The sequence below is a fragment of the Ambystoma mexicanum genome, chromosome 1p, assembly GCF_040938575.1.
Source record: "Ambystoma mexicanum isolate Mex_15411 chromosome 1p, UKY_AmexF1_1, whole genome shotgun sequence".
NCBI classification, from domain to species: Eukaryota; Metazoa; Chordata; class Amphibia; order Caudata; family Ambystomatidae; genus Ambystoma; species Ambystoma mexicanum.
In genome coordinates this window covers 231,524,721-231,537,972 of record NC_090921.1, presented here as the reverse complement: position 1 = coordinate 231,537,972, position 13,252 = coordinate 231,524,721, and the positions used below count along the sequence as shown (strand labels likewise).

The 13,252-nt window shown below is 50.5% G+C and overlaps 1 non-coding gene across 1 annotated transcript; it reads left to right on the top strand.

Moving 5' to 3' along the window:
* Positions 1 to 1,485: 1,485 nt before the first annotated feature.
* LOC138461910 (small nucleolar RNA U13) lies at positions 1,486 to 1,586 on the top strand. The gene has a single exon (XR_011264520.1). It is a non-coding gene; the product is annotated as a small nucleolar RNA U13 (small nucleolar RNA).
* Positions 1,587 to 13,252: the final 11,666 nt, after the last annotated feature.

Sequence of the window (13,252 nt, the reverse complement as noted above, 5' to 3'; positions counted from 1 at the left end):
TGGACGTCTGGTTCAAGACAGCTACAGAAAGAGGGGTTGGGTTTCGAGTAATGGACTTATATAAGGAAGGGTCCCTGCTCATTGGCCTCCTGCAGGGCATGACCTGTCCTCCATGATCGATTGGGGAGTCCCCCCTTGCATTGACATTGAACTCTGTTTAGTTCTGTTTTAAACTTTTTTGTTTGTAAAGTTTTTTCTTTGCTGCTGTGGTTTCAGAGTAAAGATTAGAATGCATAATAATCGCCTCCTTGTCTTTAATAGAATCTAAACCCCCTCTCACGTTAGTGTGGGGGATTAGCCATTGCAGTGCACCTTCGCCACCAGCAGATGGCATGTTGTTGTGACTGGCTCTGAGTTCTGCGCTCGTTCGCCTCGTTGCAATTGCTTGCCGTTATATATTTCCCCTATTGTGTCCTTGCCCCCACAGGAGTTTCCTTCTGTTAATCTCTCCTTCTCCTCTTCACACATTGAAGTTTCGTAGAGGTGCCAGAACCTCTACCAGTCCTGTCGCGCCTTGCATACCCTTCCGTGTGGTACTGTCCTCTAACTCTAACTCTGGAACCTTCACCCCGTTGCGTTATCTACCAGCGGATTTGTTCGGCCAAGCTGTGACAGTGCAGTGTGTTTGTTGGTTCGCTCCCCAGTTCACACGCGCGTTCTATTTATTATAAGGCTATCTCTTATAACATTCACCTCAAATATTACATAATACGCAAATAAAGGAATTCAAATTGCAATTATCTCAGCAAAGAAAGAGAAAGATATAAAGAAGAATGGGGTGTTTATATTGGACTGTTAGACGTGATTGGACAGTTGAGATCACGTGGTATTGTTTAACCACTAGAACACACATTTCAAATTTCCCTTATGATCATGGATATTGTAGTTCATTTGACAGGTTGATTTATGTAAATACAATGGGATGGCTGCTCTTGAAGTAAAGAGTTGAGTTGAACATAATCCGAGCCTCTGAGTCTTGACATAGAATCAGTAACAGTCTCATGTTGTAATGAAAAGTTTCAGTTTATAAAATGCCTCCTATATCTCACAACGGCTTCCGATAGTAATAAAAGCTTGTAAACATGCTGCAGTGGCAGCCGGGTATTTTAATGAAAACCTTTTTAACGATTCACAGGGCTCACATTCTCGTATTTTAATCAATATTTCTGCTTCTGTAATTACCGGCATTACAACTTTGCCCCAGACCTGAGTGGGGTATTTTTAAGTCTCTTTTTTGTTTTGTGATCTCCTAGTGGGTCGGATTGGATGGAATGATTTACACTAATTTGCATATTCCCGTCATGCCCTACTCCGTAAACTGTCAGGCTGTGGTAGACTTCACATTATGATTAACATTTTGAACTGATCAGAACTCACTGTCGTGTGTGCAACAGTGTACTGTTTACGTCCTGTAGCCAAATGACTCACCCTCAGTTTGAAAGGATTATCACAGAATCTTTATTTTGCCCTGAAGGAAACTCTCCGATCCTTCTGGTTCTTGAATGTGATGAGCGGGTTTTCATGCGCATGCGTGAAATGTGCCTTCCCAAGCATTTGTTACGACTTGGCACAATACCCTTCTGATCAAGAACTGAGGGACTCTTTAGTATTTGTTGCAATGGTAGCTTGTACTTCTATGGAAAGGGGCTCAGTTAGGGTTATATTTTGCAAGATCTGCTTATAGATGGTTCTACTACAATAATGTATATTTTTCTGTTGACTTTATTTCATTGTGATCGCCACGACAATGCGGCTTACAATTCGTGAGGTACATTGGAATTGGTTCAAAATGTAGTGCCAAAAAAAACGGTTAAATGATATACTTGTGCAGAGTGATCGTATATTTTATGTTCCCTGGCACCCAGGCATTTATGTACTTCCGAAAACATGTCTACGTCAATCCACGCCATCCAGCATGCCTGCAACTATGGGTGCCGACTCTTCTCTTAGAGGGAGGGCGATTTATTTAATTTTTAGCGTCCACACAATGAATCGTTAATCCTAACGGTATCATGGTTTGCAAAACATTAAATTAGGTAGTTGAAACATGTGGTTCGTTTTCAAGGTTTTAAAGGAGCACACAGGTACATTGTTTTGTAGCACAGGTGTTGCTATCACAATAGCACAGCCACATCCCTGCCAGAATTCTCACATCTAGGTGCAGTTTGCACAGGCTCCCTTGAGATCTGCATATATGTTCACCAGCCATTGCAATGAAATGCTTCCTTAGGGGAGGTACATGTTTCCCCTTCAGCTGCACAGCAGTAATCTGCATGTGGGGGTGGCTGGTGAATCTTTTCATTGTCTCCCATGAATAAGTATGAGAATGGGGGGTTCTTACCCAACACAAAATTGGGAAAAAATGGGTTAAAGTAGTTCATTTTATAGCAAACCTGTGAAAAATTAGGTAAAAGGCCACACAATTAGCAATTGGTTTTGTAGGGTAATATTAAAATCTTAAATGTTGCCGTACCACTGCATGTCCATGCTGGATGCACAAATGCATGCCTTTATCCCCACGTAAGAACATAGGGTCTCATTGCGAGTTTGCCGGTATATGGTAATACAGTTTACCGGCACATTTACCGGTACGGCCAAGTACGAGTTTTACCGGTACATAGTTGCCAGAATTTCCGGTGACGGTATCACCTCTTTCCGGAATTACCAGCAATGAAAATACCAGATGGACCAGAAACCTGAGCCGGTAATACCAGCACAGTTGAATCACTGGCTTATTACGAGATTGGATTTGCCGGTAATACCAACTGATATTTGCTGGTAGTACCGGTAAAACCAAGGTGGAGATAACAACACATCAGAGCAGCCAGTAAATGGACACAGGTGACGGAAGGACATTAGACCACAGGTGCACACAATCCACCCTATGCACACAGGAAGAGTACAAAAGCTCTGCACCTGCCCCAAAAACACATCCCAACACAACCATGCTGCCAGTCATTTCTGCATAGATGGAGCTGGAGACGCTGCATGTCAATCTGCAGCTCTGGGGGCTGGAGTACCAGCTAAGGCAACAGGAGGCCAGGGAGAGAAGGAGGATGAGGATGATGGGGATGCAGGTGGCGAGGCAGAGGCGTGCAGTGATCCTTTGTACAAGGGCCACACCCGGGGCCCTCACTGACAGGCAGATACTACCCCTGTACCGCCTAAACATGAAGACCATGCTTGACCTCCTAACCCACATCGCCCTCCCCACCACCCTGGCACAGTTCAACGCCACAAAGGCCTACTTCTGTGCAATTGCGGGCATGCCCATTGTGGTGGCATCATTGGACTGCACGCATGTTGAGTTGCCCCCCCATGCCTTAGAGGAGGTCTCTAGGAACCCGGAAGCAGTTCCATTCCCTGAATATCCAGGTCACCCATGACGCAGACCTTACCATCACGCACTGCTGTGCCCGATTCAGAGTTCGGGAATAGCTGGGGAGCGCAGGCTATCCCAGCCAAGGTGAGTATCTTTTGAGGGACACTCTGGCGTAAAAAAGGATGATATGATATGATATGATATGGCATTTGTAACGTGCCTATAGACAAGTGTTTCAAGGCGTGACGAGGTAAGGAAGGGGGAACAGAGGGAGGACAGAGACAACGATCTTACTAGGCCAAGTGACATTGAGATCGCGCAAGTGCAGGGGAGGGGAAAAGTGCCAGGGGAAAGGGGAGAGGGCAGTGCTGTACATGGGATCAAACAATAACGAGAAGTGCGGCCGGCAGGTGCAAGGGTAAGTGCAGACAGCAGGTGTCCAAAAGTGCAGTTAGGGGGACTGTAAGGTTACAGATACAGACCCAAGTGCAAAGGATGCTGGGAGACAGTGCGGATGTGCAACTGGGGCAGCAGGGACCTGGGCCCGAAATCAGAGGGTAGCCAGGTGATCAGTGCAGTATCAGTCAGGAATTCAGCAGGGAGAAGGAAGAGAGAAAGAAGAATCAAAGAGGAAGGTCTTGAGGTGCTTCGGGAACAGGAGATGGTTGCCTCAAGTTTCAGAGAGGCTGGGAGGCTGTTCCAGAGGGAGACCCCAGCCGAAGAAAGAGATCTACCAACAACTCGCTGTTAGAAAAGTACTCATCTACCCTCGACACAGTCCGGACCAAACTTTGGTAGTCTAGCCCACTTCGCCTGTAGGTGTTCACCCTGCAGTTTCAGGATGCTCCGGCTCTCAGCGGCTGTGGGGCGGATCAATCGTCCATGGTGGGACAGTAGCCTTTACTCAGATCTTGAAGGAGGAAGAAGGATAGTTCCGGTGCAGCACGTCTCAGGACACAGTAGGCACGAATTGCAGGCAGATTCTGCCATGGTTACCACAGCCGGGCAACGCAAGAACCGCAAATTGTCGCGGCGTGGACCACAAGCTAGCGTTCCCAGAGTCTCGAGTCTCAACTTGGGACAGCGGCGTTCCTCTGCGATACCCTGTGTTCGAGCTGGTCAGTTCACTGAATGGCCCAAGAATACTTCAGAAGAAACTCTTTTCGAGGGTACATAGGAGAAGCCGAGAGTAGTTGTTCCCACTACTCCAAAGTGACAAAGCGCCCTTGCAAGCCTTCTTGGTTGATGAAGAAACAGGGGTACGACGGGACAACATCGGGGTCAGGGTGCCAAACCTTCCAAGCACGTCACCGACGGTTCCTCAAGTCTGCTTTCCTGTTAAGGATACTTGGCTCCTTATGAGGTTCGGTGTGAACCTCAATAGATCGACCTGGTATGGATGCAGAGCCCCTTCTCTTATCCAAGATTCAGTTTGCACTTAAATCTAAGATAGCCAATGGAATATCTGCTCTCTTGCATGCAGGCCAGATGTGGGCCAATCGTGGCTCACAGTGGTTCCAGTCATTCATGCCTACTAGACATTCTGGCACCAAGACTCGGAGGCACGGATTATGGCCAACTCAATTCTTTACTTCTCGAGCATCCAACCAATTGTATTTACATAAACCAAACTGTCAAATGAACTACAATATCCATGATCATAAGGGAAATTTGAAGTTTGTGTTCTATTGGTTAAACAGTACCACGTGATCTCAACTGTCTAATAATATCTAACAGTCCAATATAAAACATCCCCTTCATTTTCATATCGTCCTCTTTCTGAAGGTGATCAACAACTGAACTGGCGTCCCAACCGGTAAACGCCTGAACTCTCTTGATCCCGTCGTTCATTCCTCATGTACCCACTGACTTAGATTCCACACCTGTCTAGGCAATATATAACAATGATGACATAACCATTTCTGGACGGGTGGGCAGTCGCTAAAACACAGTAGTCATATGCTTTGATGAAAAAACATTACATAATTAACAACATATTTTTAGCTATGTCTCAAAATAGCGATTGAAAGCGTGCAATAATCCTTTGCCTCTAAGTCTTTAATAGAATCATGACTTTCTATAACAAATGTGTTGAAAATTTGTATTCTATGTCAAGACTGGGAGGCTCGGATTATGCTTGTTTAAAGCTTGCTTATTACCAACATACTCACCTGATCTATTGGGTTAAAATTAACGTTTTTAGAAGTCTCCTCATTTGACCCCTCTGCTGCCTTCAAGATATCTTCCAGGCGTGCTCCCATCTTAAAAGCCGTGGATGCCATCACACCCCTGGTCGAGTGCACGCCAAACTGTTTCACGTCAATGCCTGCTTGATCCATGCACCATTTTACCCATCTGGCGACAGTAGCTGATGCCACAGCTCTAAAAGGATTCCTAACCTCTATCAGAAGCTGAGATTCACCCGGGGGTCTAAACTGCTCTACCATGCCCTCGTAAACTTTCAAGCACCAGACTGGACCTAACCTCGGTCTCTCTGGAAAGGCCATATAATCTAGCGTCCTGATCCCTGTTTTTGTGCTTTTTTTATGTAGAATGTAACACCTGTAGGTGAAAATGGTTTTCTGTCTACCTCCAAAGCTTTGACTTCTGAAACCCTCTTGCATAAATTCAGGCAAAGTAGAGTAGTCAGTTTCGCCCAATGTACTTTCCTGGATAAGTCTACGTTATCCGGCCATGTTTCAAAGTTTTTTAGCACAATACTCACGTCCCACAGCCGCGAATATTTCAGCGTCAGGGGTCTCATGCAACTAACTCATTTTAATAATCTAGAAATCAAGGGGTGTTCACCCACGGGTTTACCCTCAATGTATTCATGGCCAGCTGATATCGCCAACCAATATGTGTTAATTGTTCTATATGGTTTGGACTGCGCTGCTTGGTTTGCTAAGAAGTTCACCACATGGATTATATCTGTCCCTTTCCATGCACCAACTACTCCACTTACACCATGCGACTCTGTAAACCTTCCCGGTCCCCGGTGCCCAGGACTCTCTGAACTTCCCCTGAAAAACCTGGCTTGGGCCCGAATCTCCTGAAATCACCCAGGCAATTAGTCTCAATTTCCCTGTTTGCATGAGTGGGTGACGTTCTCCTGCTGGGCCTTTACTATGTCCTGTCTGAGCGGCAGAAGAATTGGAGTGTCGTTTGACATTTCCAGTAGGTCCGGGAACCTAACCTGCCCTGTCAAATTAGGTGTCACCAGCACTACTCCTGCTCTCTGTCTCCTGATCTGAGCCAGCGTTCGCGCTATCATAGTGAACGGCGGGAACGCTTATTCTGTTACTCGTCCCCAAACCTGGAGAAAGGCATCCGACGCCCACGCTTCTTGGTCTGGCCTCCAACTGTAAAACTTGTCCAGCTTCCTGTTTAATCTCGAAGCCAACAGGTCCGTCTGACATGGCCCCCTCCGTCTCATGATCTATTGGTAAAGTGATCCCTCCAGCTGATAATCGCTGGAGTCCTTAAGGTATTTCTAATTCCAGTCCGCTATCTGGTTCTGAGGCCCCAGTAAGGGCTCTGCTGTTACGCTGACTCTCCTCTGAAGGCAAAGATGCCTGAAGTCCTTGGCTAGTTCTCTAAGCATCTTGGATCTTGTTCCCCCCAGTCAGTTGATGTACCTTACCGCTGAGACATTGTCCATTTTGAGGAGGATAGCACATCTTGCGCCTTCTCGCATCCAGCAACGGACTGTGAACGAACCCGCTAGCAGTTTGTGACAATTGATGTGGAGGTCTAGTTCCTCTTCTGACCACCTTCCCCGGGTACACATCTCACTGCAGTGGGCTCCCCCGCCCCATCGACTAGCGTCCAACTCTATCACGAGGACCGGGGAAGAGCCAAATACCCTGCCATTCCAGGCCTCCATGTTGTGGTACCACCACTCTAATTCCGTTCTCGCTTCCTGTGAGATCGGGACTTCCTGATTGTATGACAGGCCCTGTCTGACATGTTCTATCTTCAGTCGTTGTAATGCTCGGTAGTGGAGCGGTCTTGTGAAAATGGCCTGAATCGAAGATGACAGTTGCCCTACCAGCCTGTCTATCCCCCTCAAGGATATCATCTCTCTCAACATCATGCTCTTTATGTCTCTTTTTATAGAGTTCCCCTTCTCTAGCGGTAAGCTGAGTGTTCCCTGTACAGTTTCGAGAATGAACCCCAGGAATTACATTGATTGGGATGGGACTAGTTCCGATTTCTCCCAGTTTATTAAGAAACCTAGTTGCTGTAACAAGTCTGTCGTAATCTTGACTTGTTCTGATATCAGTTCCCTGTCCTGGCACATGATGCATATATCGTCCAGGTAAATAATCAGTCTGACCTCCTGCTCTCTACGGTGTGCCACTTCTGGCTTCATCAATTTGGCAAAGCACCAGGGGGCTGAGGCCAGTCCGAATGGGAGACATACAAACTCCCATCTCTGATCCCTCCAGAGGAACTGCAGTAGTCAACGCTGACTTTGGTGTACAAGCACCGTCAGGTACGCATCTCTGAGATCTATCCGAGCCAGCCAGTCTCCCTTCTACAGTATGTCCCTCAGTAGGTGAATGTCTTCCATGCTGAAGTGTCTGTACACCATGAATGAGATCAGTGCTCTGTGGTTGATCACTGGCCTGACCTAGCATTTGCCCTTCACCAGAAACATGTTGCTTACGAAACCTCGCTGGTTTCCGACAGCCGGACTAATGGCCTTTTTTATTCTCAGCTGCTCTATCTCGCTATCCAGCAATGCCTCATATTCTCTGCTGAACCTGATTGTCCTTGAACCCCTGTACTGGTTCCTGCGAGAATTCTAACAGACAACCCAGGAATCTGAGGATAATGTTGACCACCTTTGCATATGCAGGGTCACTCTCGCCCCCACCGGAGGAATCACTGCGTTTATCGCCTCTGCTCGCGCTCTTTCTCTCACCTGTGTTATTTTGCTGTTGTTGCCTGCCGCTGCCTCTCCAGCCTATGCCCCTGCCCCATCCCCTCGAGGGGAAGAAGTGGTTTGCTCGCCGGTCTTCTTGTTCCCTCCAGTGAGCTCTGTGTCCTGAGGTCCTTTAGTAGGGGCACCGGCTGGCTGAGCGGCGCTTGCCTCTGCCAGCCCTGTTGAAAATCTTCCTCCCAAAGATCATCTTCTTGGAGGCCTGTGCATTGTCCAGTGTGGCGTACGTGCTGGCAAACCTTGCCATGTCCTTGATAAATGTCTCACCAAATAGTTTGCCCTTGGCCGCTTCCACTGTTTCTGACCGCGCCAGTTCTCCTAATTTAGAGTCTATTTTCATGAGGATAGATCGCCTCCTCTCCGTTGCGTTGGAGCTATTTGCATTGCCCAGTAGGCAGATCACCCTTTGAACCCAACCTGAGAGTACCTCTTGCTCGATAGCCTCTTTTCTCTGTTTAGCTTCCTCTGCCAGTTGCCATATTTTTGTGATGGGTCCCACCACATCTAGGAGTTTGTCTTGACACGACCTCCAGGAGCGATCAATACCTTTTTTGATGTCCTTGCTGTGTTTTACCATGAAAGTCAGCATGCAGTCATCAATTTCGGGTGTTTCCACTACCCCGACCGGAACTTTGGGCCTAGGGCATTCCGCCCTCATCTTACTCCTGTCTTCTTTGCTCAGGGGGCCCTGGGCCTTCTTTTTAGATAGGCCGTAATGTTCCCAGGAGGGTCCTACTCTGATGACCTTGGATGCACCTGGGCATCTAGGTTGAATTCCTTCCCTTGGCGTTCTTCAGGCTTGCCCCTCTTGTTTCTGTGCCTACTGGCATCACTCGATGATGAGTCCTCGGACTCTTGTGAGCTCCTATCTCCTGTTTCTTCGCTGCTAATGCAGTCTGCTTCAGATGTATCCTGTGAGCTATCTTGGCCGTATCTGGCCCTCGACCTTGCCTTCCTCTGGCCACCTTTGCTTTTACGTGACGATCCCGGCGGGGTCTGGGCGCTACATACCCTGCAGGTCTTTTTCGTTTCCCTTTTACCTCTTTGAACTCCTCTTCTCAATTCTGCCATTTCCTGAGAGAAAGCTATGAGGTCTTCCATGAAACCCATGCCTTCACGCGAGGGGCCCCAGCCAGCACTCATCACTTTCTGAACCACTTGGCTCATTCTGATGCCACTCACATGTGGACCCTCTGAGTCCTCTGAGTACTCCCTGTGGCGTTGCCCCTTTAAGGGTCCGCACGCGACGGAGTGACGTCAACTCCGTCGCGTGCCTGTTTAAATAAACGGGGCGGCTCCTGGTGACGTCAGTTCACCGGGGAGCCGACACCGACAACATCCACGTCTCCGTGTCTCTGTTCTACAGGGGGTGGGGGGCTCACGGAGGCGGCCTGCACGAGACCGCCAACAGTGGCGACGAGACCGGGATCGCTTCCATGAAATGCGGGGGAGTTCCGACGCGACGCAGATGATCGATTGTGAGCGCGCGACGAACTCCGAACACCGCAGAGAAGGAAGCGACGCACGCGGCCGGCGGCCATTTTGGTGAATAGGCCCTGGGGACTCACGGCTTCGTAACGAAGCGTCGGTGAGCCATCCGGGTTTAATTTTTGGACATTTCAGCGGCGGATGATCGCTGGACACAGCACATGTCAATTTCAAGGAAGAATTTTGACAATTTATGCTAATTTCGTCGAGCAGAGGCTGAGAGACTCCGTGGGAGGCCTGCTGGTTAGATAGGGGTCTCTTCCTCTACTCAATTTTTGGACACATCATTGTCGGCAGGCTGACTGAGGTGATAACTCCGCAAGAGTCACGGCTGGTGGTGAGTTGCGGCCCCTTTTCTTGTCATTCTTTTGGGGTGCCTGTGCGCTCTCCACTATGGATCCTGCTGCTGCTGCTGCTGCTGCTGCTGCTGCTGCTGCTCCTCCTGCTGTTGTGGGTCAGGCACCGCCTGTACTTCCACCTGTCCCTCCGCCGAAACCACCGGGGTCCCTGCAACCAATGCCTGAGTTTGATATCTCAGGTGCTCCATCTGGCCTTGGACAGAGGTGGAAGATGTGGATGGATAGACTGGAAATGTATTTCAGGGCCACAATGGAAACAACGGATGACGGCAAGCTGGCCACCCTACTGTACTCTGCTGGCCCGGCGGTGCATGAGGTATTTATGTCCCTACAGCCGGTGGATGGATCGTTTGCGGCGGCCAAAGAGGCGCTCCATAATCATTTTCTGCCAATGGCCAATGCGGACTATGAACGCTTCCTTATGGGTACGGCCCGCCAAAAAGATGACGAGACTCTGGATGTATTCTTTGGGCGGCTGCGGCGCCTGGCAGCACCGTGTGCCTGGAATGACCCCGATGTCATGATCAGGAACCAACTCATTCAGGGATGCAGCTCGGGGAAGCTGAGACGCCAGATCCTGCGCGAGCCAGGCATCACCCTCCCTCGCATCCTAGAACTGGGGAGGTGCCACGAAGTCTCCGAACTGCGTGCAACCAGGATGGAAGCGGGGGTTCGCCCAGCCAAGTTGGAAGAGATCTGCGCGGTCGGAAGAGGCCGCGGGTCAAGGCGCCCTTTGAACAATCAGAGTCAGCGCGCACAGGGGTCGAATGTCCCATGCTTGAAGTGTGGCTATGATCTCCCACACCCCGCAGAGTGTCCGGCCATGGGTGTCAAATGTGGCAGATGTGCGGGCCCGGACCATTTCGCAAGGATGTGCAAATCAGCCGCGCCCAAGGTAGTGCCAAGAGGACCAGTTCGAGCCGGGTTCTTCCGCCCCCAGAGGGCCTCCAACGTTGCCCAAGTGGACCAAGGGGACAAAGGAGCCCCCCAGGAGGACGAGGAGGAGGACGATGATGAGGAGAACGTGTTTTTCGTGTCCAGCGTGAGCATGCTTAAGTCCCGCTCCAAGAGACAACCCAGGTGCAACGTGCTGGTGAATGGAGACTCTGTGCCGATGCTAGTGGACACTGGCGCATCGGTAAACGTAATGGCCCGCCAGCATTACAAGACCATGCTGGCCCCGCCTGCGCTGGCGGCGCCAAAGGCACGCATATTCACTTTCGGCGGGGACCGACCTCTGCCTCTGGATGGTGTTTTTGTGGCCGGTGTGCAGTATGGGGACTCACACATAAGGGCTCGTTTCTACGTGACACCGGTGAGCGATAACACCCTGCTCTGTTGTGCCGCGGCGGAGGCACTGGGTATCGTCACATTCGCCTATGCAGTATACTTGGAGGATATCCAGGTCCTCCTGGCCAAACATGGATCCCTGTTTGAGGGCATTGGACAGCTGGTGGGTGAGCCGGTCCGGCTCCATATCGACGAATCCATACAACCAGTGGCGCTGAAGCACCGACGGGTTCCGTTCCATCTCAGGGACCTGGTGGATCGTGAGCTTGACAATCTCGTGGGGTTGGACATAATCGAAAAGGTGGATGGACCCACCCCCTGGGTGTCCCCCATCGTCATTGCCCGCAAGCCTAAACAACCCGATGCGGTGAGAATCTGTGTGGACATGCGACTACCCAATAAGGCCATAAAGAGGGAAAGACACCTCACCCCCACCATCGATGACATTATTGCAGAGCTGCAGGGTGCAAGATTTTTCTCAAAACTCGACCTGAGATCGGGCTATCATCAGGTGGTCTTGCACCCCGAGTCCAGATACATCACTACCTTTACCACACATCGGGGGCTCTACCGATATAAAAGACTAAGCTTTGGGGTGTCCTCGGCAGCGGAGGTCTTTCAGAACATAATAAGAGGTGCACTGGCGGATCTGGAGGGCGTCATCAATATCAGCGATGATATCCTGGTGTATGCCAAGTCCGAAACAGAGCACCTGGCACGCCTGTCCAGGACTTTTGATCGGCTACGTCTGCTGGGTCTCACCTTGCATAAGGACAAATGCGAATTTCTGAAGACGGAGATCGAATTCTTTGGGTTCGTGTTCAAGGCTGATGGGGTGTCACCAGATCCCCGCAAAGTGAGAGACATCAAGGAGGCGCGCCCGCCTGAAAATGTTGCGGAGGTGAGGAGTTTTCTGGGGATGGTCACTTACTGCGGCCGGTTCATCAGAAATCTCGCATCCCGCTCTGAGCCCCTGAGGGCGCTCACCAAGAAGGACACCCCCTGGCAGTGGGGCCCTCTGGAACAGGCGGCGTTTGACGACATTCGGGGGGCACTGGCGGCGCATGACACTATGGCATTCTTTGACCCAGGCCTGCAGACGGAGATCGTGGTAGACGCCAGCCCACATGGGCTAGGGGCGGTGCTGACACAAGTAGGAAAAGACCAAGAGGTCCGGCCGATAGCTTACGCCAGTAAGGCCCTGTCGGACACTGAACAACGATACTCTCAAATAGAGAGGGAGGCCCTGGCGGTGCTGTGGGGCTGTCGACACTTCCGCCTGTACATTCTGGGGCGCCCCGTGACCGTGGTCACGGACCACAAGCCGCTGCTGCCGATCATGGCGGGCTCGTCATCTCGCCCGCCAGTAAGGATTGAGCGGTGGATGCTCGCCCTGCTGGAGTACGGGGTGTCATTGACTTATCGTCCCGGCGCCAACAATGCGGCGGACTACCTATCTCGTCACCCCAGGAACGACTCGCAGGAGTCGGCGTCGGCGGAGGAAGCTGACGAACACGTCTGCCTAGTTGTAGAGACTGCGACACCCAACTCCATGCAGGTGGAAGAACTAGAGGCGGCGTCGAAAAATGACGAGTGTTTCTCCATCTTGAGGGAGGCCATGCAGAAGGGTGCCTGGAAGACAGTGCTGGAGGCGGTGGAGCGAAGAACGTGTGAGGCCCGGGTCACTCTCGAGCAGTTGTGGAGAGTGAGAGAGGAGCTAACATTCTCCGATTCCGGGCTGCTACTGAGAGGGGAAAGGATTGTGGTGCCCCAGGCCAAAGTGGCGCAGGTCATCGCGCTCGCACACCAGGGTCATCAAGGGGCTCCCAAGACCAAAGCTCGCCT